At 37.1% G+C, this 13933-nt stretch overlaps 1 protein-coding gene across 3 annotated transcripts in view; it reads left to right on the top strand.

Annotated features, from left to right (window-relative positions):
• The first annotated feature begins 1671 nt into the window (after positions 1 to 1671).
• Positions 1672 to 13933, top strand: part of LOC127803485 (homeobox protein HAT3.1) — a 51246-nt gene continuing 38984 nt past the window's right edge. For all 3 annotated transcript variants that reach the window (XM_052339744.1, XM_052339751.1, XM_052339735.1), the window contains exon 1: positions 1672 to 2160. The gene's annotated coding sequence lies outside the window, so the exon portion shown is untranslated. The remainder of the gene's footprint in view (positions 2161 to 13933) is intronic.

Raw genomic sequence — 13933 nt, 5'->3', positions numbered from 1 at the left:
AAAAAGTCCAAACATAAATTTATACAAAAAAAACAAATTCAACAGATATACACACAACAAAAAAACCTAAACTTTCTTGTCATATTAAATGTTAAATTGTCAAGTCTCTTAAATTATTCTTTTAATTAGGAATTCCGTATATTCAAAAAAAAATTAAAATTCATGAAAGTTTTTCACGCGAACAATATTTGTGTATGTGTGTGATAAAGTTATTTAATGTGTGTGATAAAGATATTTCACATAAACAACTAACTCGTGTGCTGTGATTAAAAAATAATTATTTTAATTTTGCATCCAAGTGGATCATTCTCAACCCACTTGCCTTTCTGCATACACACACATATAGATACATCTATATACACACGTACACAGACACGCACATATTTAACTCTTTATTTATTTTTCTCAAATTGTCGCGAGCACAAACCCACCCTTGTCCCCCCACCCCTCGAGCAAACCCACCCACTCTCCACGTTCTCTCACTCTCCCCTACGCCATTACATTTCCATCTTTCTCGCCCGTGCAAACCAACTTCTTCCCCACCCATCGATTTTGCCCACCCACACCTTTAAGCAGTCCATGCCTCTCATCATATGCAATACAAAACTATGTGAACATGCTGAAAAAATATAACTAACCGGAAAACTATGTGTATACAACTAACCCAACACAGGGATGGAGATGCAGAAACATAGAGAAATAAATGAGGTATCTACAATATATACAACTAACCCAACATAGGGAGTGAGATGTAAAAACAAGAGAGAGAAACAGAGTGAGATAAATGATGAGATATTTACTGCAAGGCGATGGCGTTTACTACAAGGAGGAGGGACTTACTGCAAGGCAATGGTGATGGCAAGCGACGGCAAGAGGAAGACGCTAGGGAGAAAGAGAGAGAGCTGAGACTGTGAAAGAGACAAAAATCGGCAGAGGGATGAGGTGTTTGGTTTGCGCGGATATATATTCTTAGTCATTGATTTTTCACTTAAAGTTGATCTTAGCCTTTTAGTTGACATCTATCAAGACATTTTTGAAAACAGTTGTGTCTTATTATATAGATATCATATATTATATTTACATTTAATTAGATTTAGATATATAAAAATATAAAAAAATTAATTGAATTAACTATAAAATTTCTTATCAAATACGTACATATTAATTGCTTTAACAAATATACGGTACCATTAAGTTGATAAAAAAGTTCATATAAAAATAGAGATAAAGTTGCGAAACTCTAGACTTTTTTTCGTTATTTGTAATGTTTCTCATATTCGTTAGTTTTCAAGTCTATATTAGTCTCTGTTAATCTTGTTTATAATATTATCTCATCTTTTTTTTTTATCTTTTATTTGATTTTTATTGGTTAGGATTATATTTAAAGTTTTTTTATTAAATATATTTTTCTAATTATAATCAAAAGAGAATTATTAAGTTTAACTAACTTATTAAAAAGAATATAATATATCAAACTAATTTATTATAATTATTAAATTTATTATATAATTAAAATTTTAAATAAATTATAATTTAAATTATTTATTAATTATCATAATTTTATCATTTATCATAATATTAAATTATTTTATTTGTATTAATTAAATAATTATAAATTATTTATTTTGATTTTACAACGCCCCCAGCACCGCCCCCGCCCCCCCCCCCCCACCCAAAATTCTCATTTCCGATTTCCCTCTTTGCGAAAAGTTGAAAACCCTAAACTCCCCCCCCCCCTCTCTGAACTCCCGCCGTCTGCCCCTCCGCCTTCGTATTGGGCAGTCGTCGCAGCCTCGAGATCTGCCGCCGGTCGCAGCGCCGCATCTAGATCTGCTTCGGCCTCCGCCTCCGCCTTCGGCCGTCGTCAGCCCCTCCGCCTTCGGTCGTCGTCGGCCCCTCCGCCCCATCGCCTCCGCCTCCGTCTTCGGTGGTCGTCACCACCTCGAGATCTTCCCCCGGTCGTCATCGCCGCCTCCAGATCGGCCTCCGGTCGTCGTCCGCCCCTCCGCCTCCATCTTCGGTCGTCGTCGTCGCCGCCGCCTCCAGATCAGCCTCCGGTCGTCGCCTCCTCCAGTTCAGCCTACGGTCGTCGCCTAGGAGTTTTTTGCACCGAATCTGAATACACACTTCACCGAGTCTGAATATTGTTCACACAGACTGGTAAGTTTTTTTTTTCCGACTCTTTTCTTTTCTTGATTCGTATATTTTGTATATATATATTTATTTTGATTCTAATTTTTGTATTTATATAAAAATGTATTTCTCAAAACTCCAAATGCAACCCCAACAGTGTTTTTCAAATCTCTGAACATTGTTTTTTTTTTTCAATGTAATGCTAAAAGATTTTTGGGAATTAATATTTTAAATATACATATGTTAGTTTTATACAAAATTGTGTTAGGACTGCTAGTTATGTGACTATACTGTTCACACAGACTGCTAGTTATGTATAATTTGTCTCTTAATCTAATTTCTATTCCAGCATTGAATAAAGTTATTTTAATGCTTATTTTAGTCCAAATATAAGAAAAGTTATTTAAATTTGAGTTTTATTTTATTATTAGTTTAAACTTGAGCTCATAAACGAGCTTTTGTTGAGTCGAGCTTGGCTCACGAACGGATCTAAACGAACAAGCCGAGCTCGAGCTTGGCTCGCGAACATATCTAAATGAATTTTAAGTGAGCCAAGCTTGAGCTTGGCTCGCGAACGGATCTAAACGAATTTTAACTGAGCCGAGGTGGAGCTTGGGTCGCGAGCAGATCTAAACGAATTTTAAGCGAGTCGAGCTCTAGCTCGAGCTCATGAGGAATAAAATGAACTTGAGCTCGAACAAGATTTCGAGCTCGAGTCGAGCTTGAGCTCCAGTAAAATAGACCGAGCTAAGCCAAAGTTATGCCAAGCTCGACTCAGCTCGGTTCGATTATAGCCCTATCAGAAATCAGTTTGGTCAAACCTTTTTGTATGAGTCGATATATTTGGAGGAAGAATAATATAAGAGCTTTTGGGAATCTAAATAGTTCAATTCTTTGATCAAATTGATTTTGACATGGCATTTAATGTATACATAAAGGCATGTTAGTTACGTGAAATAGTAAAAAATAAGTGCACCAAATGTCTTTGTAACTTCAAGTATTTTTAATTGAGATGATTAAGTTTTGTGGTTATGATTTATGACATTTATCTTTTCTCCATAACAATTTCTACATTATTACTGCGGACATAATTCTTTTTTCTTGTTTTTCATAGAAAAATAAAAAAATAAAAAATAGATGAATAGGGATAGACTAGCGGTTATGACAGGTGAAAATGAAATTCAAGAAAATTAATTAAGAAATGGACTGCAGGGACGAAATTAACACAATATAAGAGGTTATTTCGACATCCATTTAAAGGAATATCAACACTTACATCTTTTACGATGTAAAGTGTATACCTTGTGTGGATCTAACAATGCTACATTAGGTTATTAAGTGTTTTTATTTGCAATTCTTCTGTCATAAAATTAGCATATATCCAATACTGGAATGCAGTCAGTTAGAAAACACGCCTTTCAGCCCTCATCACTTAAATTGAAACTAATCTTAGTTCTTTTCACAAATTTAGGAATTTAGAATAAAATTAACAGAATTTGTGGGCAAAATCGACTCAGACTCCATTCATAAAAGATTACAGACATAAAGTAAGATTGCTTTCCTAGTCCTTGAGAGTCGGTCCCGAATATAGCAGAATCATTGGGCGAGAGTACAAGAATCTAAGACGCCCAACTACACATCATGATATAACCTATCAAGTTGCACGAGCAACCAAGTGAATTAGGAAAAAAAAAAAGGGCCTAATCAGATACATAAAACAATGCAAAATCGATTTAGTAATGTACCTTTTAGGGTTCTGCCCCTCGGATCGTGAAGAATGGTGGTTAGGGTTTTCTGATGAGCAACTCGCCGGGAGACCTATTGAGAGAAGCTTCTTGCTATTTCAGTCGAAAACAACGCCCGACTTTTGTGTTCCCAATGCGTTTGCCCACCACGAAAACCAAAAAGGGAATGGCGTCGCTGAGGGACGCATTTGGTCTAAGAATAGTAGATTTGGTGGGCCGGGCCAATTGGAGCTTGAAATGGGCCGGGGCAACTGGAGCCTACTTTTGGCCCCTTTTGAGGCATGTAATTCCTTTAGCTCGTTCTTATTTAAAAAAAAAAAAAGTTTTTGTAGGAATTATTTTGGGAAACAATATTTGTTGACCGTTTGCGTGTATTATCTAAAGCTATTTTTGGGGGATATGTTTGATTACATATTAGGTGCATGGGTCTCATTCATTGGATGGCTATAATTGTGACACACCAACAAATCATTGTTAATTTGGCCAATTCTTATTTTATTTTATTTTTATACTTATTTTTTTGGTTGATTAAGTTCAATATTGTTCACACCAACAAATCATTCCTCCAAAAACTTTTTTTTTTTTTAAATAAGAACGAGCTAAAGGAATTACATGCCTCAAAAGGGGCCAAAAGCAGGCTCCTGTTGGCCCGGCCCACCAGATCTTTTATTCTTAGACCAATTGTGTCCCTCAGCAGCTCCATTCCCTTCTTGGCGTTGGTGGTGGGCAAACGCCTTGGGAACACAAAAGTCGGGCATTGTTTTCGACCGAAATAGCAAGAAACTTCTCTCAATAGGTCTCCCGGCGAGTTGCTCATCAGAAAACCCTAACCACCATTCTTCACGATCCGAGAGGCGGAACCCGCGTTACTAAATCGATTTGGCATTGTTTTATGCGTCTGATTAGGCCCTTTTTTTTTTCCAATTCGCTTGGTTGCTCGAGCAACTTGATAGGTTATATCATGATGTGTAGTTGGGCGTCTTAGATTCTTGTACTCTTGCCCAACGATTCTGCTATATTTGGGACCGGCTCTCAAGGACTAGGAAAGCAAGCTTACTTTATGTCTGTAATCTTTTATGAATGGAGTCTGAGTCGATTTTGCCCTCAAATTTTGTTAATTTTCTTCTAAATTCCTAAATTTGTGAAAAGAATTAAGATTAGCTTCAATTTAAGTGATGAGAGCTGAAAGTCGTGTTTTCTAACTGACTGCATTCCAGTATTGGATATATGCTAATTTTATGGCAGAAGAATTGCAAATAGAAACACTTAATAACCTAATGCAGCATTGTTAGATCCACACGAGGTATACACTTTACATTGTAAAAGATGTAAGTGTTGATATTTCGTTAAATGGATGTCGGAATAACCTCTCTTGTGTTAATTTCGGTCCTGCAGTCCATTTCTTAGTTAATTTTCTTGAATTTCATTTTCACTTGTTGTGACCGCTAGTCTATCCCTATTCATCTATTTTTAATTTTTTTTATTTTTCTATGAAAAATAGGAAAATAGATTTATGTCCGTAGTAATAATGTAGAAATTGTTAGGGAGAAAAGATAAATGTCATAAGTCATAACCACAAAATTTAATCATCTCAAATAAAAATACTTGAAGTTACAAAGACATTGGGTGCACTTATTTTTTACTATTTCAGGTAACTAACATGTTTTTTTGTATATATTAAATGCCATGTCAAAATCAATTTGATCAAAGAATTGAACTCTTTAGATTCCCAAAAGCTCTTATATTATTCTTCCTCCAAATATATCGCCTCATACAAAAAGGTTTGACCAAACTGATTTCTGACAATTAGTTGGCTAGCTTTGCCCCCCTGAGACACAAAATTCTATTAGTCTTTTGGCATGACCTATTGAGTGCCATAATTTTGCAAAAACTAGTGTCACATTCCAGGGGTATTTTTGGTTTTCTGTTTGTCACATGGCCTGGGGTAGCTAGGTAATTATGTTCCCATATTTTTTTAGGATTTTTTTCCTTTTGTCTTTTTCTCTTTTGTCCTATAGCTAAGGTAGTTACAATGCCTTGTCTTATAGTTAAGGAGGTTGCAGCTGTGAGCTTATATATTAAAGCCACAACCTACATTGGATGGTAAGAATGAGAATGAATTGAATATTGCTGTTTCTCTCCTAATATTTCTGTCTGTCTCTCTCTCTCAGTTATCTTCTCTCCCTTATCCTCATCTTCTTGCTGTTGTTTCTCTCCTCCAATTTCTTCTCTTAATCTTCCCAAGTCCCTTTTCATACCCTAGCTCAACCCTAAGGGTGTGACAATTGGTATTAGAGCTGTTCAATCATCGGCTGGATTTTTGCAAATCCATAGTAGTTAGGTTTAGATTTCTGAAGACCAATTCCGACTGTGATTTACAGTGGCAGTTCATGGTAGCTGCTAGAAATGACTTCAAATTAGAATTGCTGTGTGCTATAGTTTTGATCGAAAGGTGATGTTTTTCGACCCTCCCCAACTATTAATTCCCGACGGTACTAGACATACTCAACCGTTGCTTCCCGACCCTTCTTGACGGTTATTTTCTGATCGGTCCTCGGCTGTGAGTCAAGCGATCTGCAGGTGAGTCACTCTTGAGAAAAATGGGTTCCAATCAAAAAAGGAATCATGGAATAATGCACCGCGACAAGAAAAGAAATCAAGGAAGCACGCAATCAACTCGTAGACCTCAAACACAAGTTGGATGTGGATGACTTATTGACTCTGTTTTCAGAAGTTTCAAGTTAGTATTCAACTGAATGTTTTTCCAAAGAACATTCTAAGTTCTTAAAAAAGAAAAGTTTTGGAAGGCAGTTTGTTTGTTTGGGATTTTTCTACTGCAGCTGAGGAAAGACTTGAATTTGAGTAGACAATCCAAGATGACAAAGAAGGAATGGTAGCTACTGAAGATGTTATTGAGGCTCCACTGGGAAAGGAATGTGTTGAAATGAATTCAGTTATAGTTGTCAATAAACCAGAAGAAGAGCTAATATATCAAGATGTGCCTATTGAGAGGGTACTTGGGAAAAAAAAGAGGAATTATTCGATGAATTGACAGAGGAAGCAAAGGCCATTGCAGTAGCCCAGGTGCATAGTCCAATCTTTGATCCCGAGTAATATGACAGTCTTGTTGTCATTTTAGCTGGAGCAGACTAGTTTCTGGTGTTGGTCCTAACAACGAAAGAGCAAGAGATTAGGAATGTAAAAGAAACGAGGAAAAAGCCTAGAAGGAGAAAGAAAGAAAGAAAGAAGAATAAAACAGATAGACGAAGCTGTGATCGGATGAATAACAATGGTTCAATGGTAATAAGTTTCTTGGGGACAAGAAACATTTCAAGGGGGGGAAATTTATCACATTCCAAAAGTAGTATTTGTAATTTTTGTTTTTTGTTTTTTAATTTCTATTTTTGTTTTTTAACACAAACTCGCCACACACACTCAATCGCACATCGGAATGAAACTTCACCAATTTGGGTTGGAGCTTCTGATCAAAGTGGGCATCTATCAACAACGTATAAGCAGCTAGAACGCTGGCTCTAATACCAATTGTCACACCCTTAGAGATGAGCTAGGGCATGAAGGGAAAATCTAGAATATCAAGAGAATAATTTGGGGGAGAGATCAGTTGGGAGGGAGAGAATAACAACAAGGAGTATGAGAGAGACAGAGAGAACATAAGGGAGAAATTAGAGTGTTGAGTTGTAATTATTGTGTGTGTATATTTCTCCTAGGTTAGCCTTACGCTTATGTCATGACCCATGCATTTGTATATATATAGGTGTAGAACCTATTAGTTAATACGAAAATATACATAATATATTTTTCTCTCTCTAGCTTCACATAGAGAACATTCGTCAATTCATTCCTGCCTTCTTCCTACAACTGAGGGTTAATATATAGCCTCTTAATCTACAACCACCTAAGCTACAAGATAATAATGGAAAAGATAAAATGTAACCACCTAAGCTACAAGACAACAAAGGGAAAAAAACAAAAGAGAAAATGTCCTAACAGAATATAGGAACATAATTACCTAGCTACCCTTGGCCATGTGACAAACAGAAAACCAAAAATACCCCTGGAATGTGACAATTGGTATTAGAGCCATCTTTCTGGCTGCCTGTACGTTGCTGATAGATGCCTATTTTGATTGGAAGTTTCGACCCATATCGGTGAAGTTTCCTTTCAATGTGCGGTTGTGTGTGTGGTCTGTGTTGCCTGCTTTGATCGGAAGTCAATTTCGACTGGGGTGCCATAGAGAGCTGTCCACCCTGATCGGAAGAATACTTCGACCCGTTTTGGAAAGATGATTCTGAGCAAGACAACCAGGAGGCAACGATGGTAGAAGGGATGAGGATGAAGCAGCTTGCTTGATTTCTAAGCGAGAGAGAAGCCCTCGGGTTAGATGCTTGAATTTGGGAGGCGAAGCAGGGTGGAAAGAGCTCCAGTTTCTTGGCTTGTGGCTTGTTCCTCCAGTGAAAGTTCTGGCAAGACTGGCAGTGCGTGCATGAGGCCATCGGAGCCTTAATTGCAAAGGAAGAATGTTGCATTTTTAGTGGGATGTCTTGCTTGTGAAGCCATGGGAAGCAGTGAGGCAATTGGAGCCTCAATGGCAGCATAAGAAGGCTGCATTTTTAGTTGGAAACAACACAAACCATGAGTAGTTTGGCCAGAAGAATTAGGCATGGTGTTAGAATGTTGTCTTGAGAAATCCAGAATATAGGCAGTAAGAATGCATCAAAATTAGAGGGTATAAATAGGTGGGTCCCTACTTGTAATATTAGTTATTAGTGGAGGGGTAAAACTGGTAATATCTAGTTGTTGAAAAGCTAAGTATTGCCGCCCTAAATATTCTATAAATAGAGAAGGAGGGCTAGGCATTAGGCATATAATTTTCAGTTATTTCTCGAGAAAGCTTTGAGAGAGGGAAACGGTGACTATTGTCCAGAAAGATTGAAGTTTGATAAAATAAGATTAAAGGCGGAAGATAGCCACAATAGTTTCAAAGAAACGGTGACTATTGTCCAGGCTTTGATACCATGCCAAAAAAGGTGAAAAATAATTCTTTAATCTTATTCAAGTCAATGGGATACATGCTATTAAATAATAAATCTTCTTGTTCAGTTAGAAAGTTCCTAAAAACTAAACAATGAAGTTTTTAAATCTAAGTTTGGAAACTATACAATTTAGGATACAAATCAAAAGATGGAAAGATACAATAATATTCATAAGATACATTTCTAATCTAGAGAAAGGAATCAATCAATAGAATAGGAAACTTGGGATTGACGTTGATAGTCAATCCCAATCTTGCACAGATTGTTGACAAGTTCCCCCCCCCCCCCCTCCCTTTGTACATCTAAAACCTCCCTTTCCTTCTCCATTTCTGCTTCTGTCTGGTATGTTTTCCCCCTTCAATTCTATTCTTTCTTCTTCAATTTCCTATTCAAACCCTAGGGTTTGTGACAAGTGGTATCAGAGCCAACTGTTCTTGGTTGTGGATCCAATTAATTTCAACAAGTGATTTCGAGACAATTATGACGACAAAATCCAAAAGCAGACCTAGATTTCAACGGGTTCAACGGGGCGATTCTTGGGGCCAATTGTCAAGTAGTAGGGAGGTTCTTGGTGCAATTGAATTCCAGTGCTTCTTGGGAGTCCATTGCGTTTAATACCCAGATAAATTTTGACGAGATTGGGTCAGAATTGAAGGCGAAGCTTGCCAACAAAGCTAATTCTACAGATGATGGCTTGGAATTGAAGTCATAGCAGAGTGAGTGTCTATTTGAACTAAATCAAGTGTCATTGCATGTGACCAAGGCGAGAAGGAAGGCACTGCTTGGAAGTTGAAGGCGAAGTGGAAGTAGGCTGGGTGATCGTATAACACCCACGAAAATTCCGACGAAGCTGGGGTCGGAAGTTGAAGGTGAAGGATTAAGGATCTGTCTTGATTGAAGTTCAAGACTGTTGCGTCTTGGCTGGGAAGTTCGGCCATTTCTGAAGCAAAGTCCGACAATTGGTGATTTTCAATTACTGCTATTCCAATTGAGATTCTCAACTTGGACTTGAAAAGATTGCGGTGGTGATCAAAGGCGGATTTCGGCGAAAGTCAAACAAGGGAATTTTTGTGATTCTAGAAATTGGACAGTGATTGGGTGATTTCGACAATCTTGAAGGCGCGATTTTGAAGCAAGGACGGAGTGCTGTTTGGAGGTGAATTGGCAAGGATTTGAATTGAGAAGATGGATACAGGAATTGCAAATACTTGGGATAATGTTGACAGCAAATTGAAAGGTTTATCAAGTAAGTTTGATGAATATTTGATTAAGTCTCCCAAGAAGAATCATGTTGGAGACGAGAGTTACAACGAGGAGTTCAACAAGCTGAAACACAAGGACTTAGTTATGGAGTATTTGGTCAAGTTTGAGAAACTAAAAGCATGGCGCTTCATTCCCATCCAATCTTGAATGAGTCTTATTTTGTATCAAAATTCACTAATGGTCTTAATGATACGCTAAGGCTTATAGTGAATATATTTTGTCTTATTATGGTGGAACAAGCAGCAGAGAAGGCGAGGCTGCAAGAATTGGCATTGTAAGCCATTTGCAGAAATCATGGGCTGCCACTTAAAAGTTTTCTTAAGAGCAACCAGCAGAATAAAGGTAATTCTATGGCTATTCCCAGTTTTCAACAAGAAGTTGATGAATTTTCTGCAATGGATCAAGAAATTCAAAAAGTAAACGATAATCCTAATAAGGAGATCTCTATGGAAGATGAGGAGGTAAAAGATGTTGTAAATTTGAGAAGGGATATGATCACAACAACTGTGGATGCGGAAGACTAAGTCTGTTTCTCTTGAAAAAAGGGGTACTCCTCTAATAACTGATGACAATACAACGCTATTTTTTGAGGATCTATAAAATAGAGCCAAAGAGGAGGAGGAAAAAGCAGTTAAAGATGATATTGTTGAATTTTTCTTAGCTGCTGAAGATGCAGAGGAGTTGGTGTTGATTTTAGCAAGAGGAAAAGAAATGAGGTACTTCAAGAGAGCTTGAAATACCTACTGAACAACGAGATGTTGTTTCCTCTCTCATTCATCAGATAAAGCTAAGAAGGAGAAAGAAAAAGTGGCCAAGGCAAGTAGGAGAAAAGAACAAGAAAAGACGAAGAAGAATTCAAATTGTAAAGGCTGGAATTGAATGAAGAACACGGTCAACAACTGTCAATTCTTGGGGATAAAAATTGTTTAAAGGGGTGGGGATTGTCACGACCCTAAGGGTAAATCAGTAAAGGGGCCGATAATAGTAGCCGTTAGTTGTTATCTAGCTAGGGGTTAGGAGATTAGTGTAATTTGAATAGAATAGGATGAAGATGAAAATCAGATAGAGAGAGAAAGAGAACGAATCAGGAGACTATTTGAAAATAAATGCCTCGACCAATACTATTAACAATAGGAGAATCACTTATTTATACAGCTGGAACATCTTTCTAATAATTGTATAAACATAGCAAAACTAACATGTACAAGTAGCAGCTATTATTAAATGAAGACAACAAACTAATCAATAACTCAAGACTTCAGCGAGCTTTAATTCCTTCAACATTTCCCCTCAATGTAGACTTCCTGATAGGTGTAGAACTCAACTGCTTAGCCTCTTTTGAACTTGATTCTGCTGGTATAGAAGCATGAACATGAGACCACTGAAGTCCAAGTTTATTGCATAGAAAAGAAAATCTATCTCTCGGCAACCCTTTTGTGAAGATGTCTGCTATTTGATGCATAGTAGGAACATAGCTAATCTCAATATCTCTATTTTCCACCTTTTCTCGAACAAAATGAACATCTATCTCGATATGCTGTGTACGAGAGTGAAATACTGGATTTTCTGCTATGCTCTTGGTTGCTAGATTATCACGCCACAAGATTGGAATATGTGACAAGGAATACCCCAACTCAGTGAAGAGTGATCTTAACCACATAATTTTTGTTACACCTTGTGCCATAGCTCAATACTCAACTTCACCTACTGAGTGAGCAACAACATATTGCTTCCTTGAGCTCCATACCAACAAGTTGGAACCAAGAAACACACAAATACCACTTGTAGACTTCTTTGTTACCTTACAGCTAGCATGGTTTGCATCGGTGTAAATTGTCAAGGCTAAATTATATATATTAGGTGTAAACAACAGCCCCAAGCCAATAGTGCCTTTCAAATACCAAAGTAATCGTTTGCAGGCTGTCTAATGTTGTATTTTAGGAGTAGAAAGAAATTGATTTAGCTTATTCACCACAAATGAAATGTCTGGCCGGGTATTGAAGTGAAACTATGATGGTTCTATATAGAGATGGGTTTGAAAAATCATCACCTTCATCAATAAAGGAAATCCCCAAGTTTACTGGTGTATCACACGGCTTGCAATCCTGCATATCAGCCTTATGCTACAAATCAATTGCATACTTAGATTGAGTAAGATAAATTCCAGTCTTGTCCCGAAATGCTTCAAACCCTAAGAAGTAATTAATTGAACCTAAGGTTTTGAGTGCAAAATATGTGTCCAGATCATGTATACTAGTCTTAAGAGCTGAAGAATCAGAATCGGTAGGGGCGTTCAAAAAAACTGGTAAACCGTGGAAATCGACCGAACCGAACCGCACTGTGCGGTTTTTTGAGGGGGGTGGTTCGACACGATTTGAGAAATCCTTAAACCGTGCGGTTTGAAGTTTGAGGATTTCTCAGTTTGGTTTAAACCGAACCACCAGAGTATAATGTAATAATAATAAAAAAAAAAAAAAATTATTTTGAAAGAATAAATTATTTATATAACCTGTTTGTAACAACAACAACAACAACAACATATCCAGCCTTTATCTCACTATGTGGGGTCGGCTACATGAATTCTAGACTTCCATGTATTTCTGTCTTTTGTCATATCCTCATTTAGATCCATATATTTCATATAACCTGTTTGTAATAACAATATATTTTCAAAATTATGAAACAATTTATATATTCATGATGTTTATATATAAACAATCTGTTTATATACGAACATATTGTTTAAACAAACAATCTGTTTAAACAGATTGCAATGTTTATATACAAACATATTTGTTTAAACAAACAATCTGTTTAAACAGATTGCCATCTATTTAAACAGATTGTTTATATTCAATCTTTTATTTATTTTGGTTCATAGGCTAAATGGTTGATGAAACAATTTATGAAATTGTGGAAATTGCACTATGAAAATAGGTGGATTAATATTTTGGATGTTTTGGGTGAACTGCAGAAATCGCACTGAATCGCACTACATTTTGCGGTGTGGTTTGGTGCGGTTTCTACGCACCAAACCAGACCGTGCGTGATCTGGTTTGACAGAAAAACTGCACAAGCGGTTTGGCATACTAAAAATGTCAAAAACCGACCAAACCGAATCGTGCACCCCCCTAAGAATCGGTGATTAGAATATTGTCCACATACACCAAAAGAAACAACACAGCCTTAGGAGTTCGTTTAATAAACAAGGATGCATCTGAAACCGATCGAATAAAACCCCAACTTTGTAAAGCTTGGCGTAGCTTGGTGTACCAAGCTCTTGGAGTTTACTTTAGCCCATTTAAGTTTGCAAACATAAGATGGAAACTAAGAATCAATAAAACCTTCCGGTTGTGCCATATATACATTTTCAGTTAAATCTCCTTTCAAGAAGGCATTGTTAATATCAACTTGCTATATATCCCAGCCAAATTTTATAGCTAACGAAAAGAGTTGTCGGAGCCTTGACAATAGGGCTAAAAGTCTCTCCATAATCTATACTGGGTGTTTGTAAGAAACCCTTAGCCACCAAACGAGCCTTATGTTTGAGAATAGCCCCATCAAATTTGTACTTGACATGAAACGCCTATTTACACCCAATAAGATTCATATACGAGGAGAAGGGAACCAAATCCCAAGTATGATTAGATTGCAATGCAGAAAATTCCGCCTGCATAATCTCAACCCAATGAGGATCTAAGAGAGCATCATGGATTGAACTAGGTTCTAGGGTAGTTG

This window comes from Diospyros lotus, chromosome 1 (genome assembly GCF_014633365.1).
Source record: "Diospyros lotus cultivar Yz01 chromosome 1, ASM1463336v1, whole genome shotgun sequence".
In the NCBI taxonomy this organism is placed as follows: domain Eukaryota; kingdom Viridiplantae; phylum Streptophyta; class Magnoliopsida; order Ericales; family Ebenaceae; genus Diospyros; species Diospyros lotus.
This window is presented reverse-complemented; position numbering and strand designations above follow the sequence as displayed.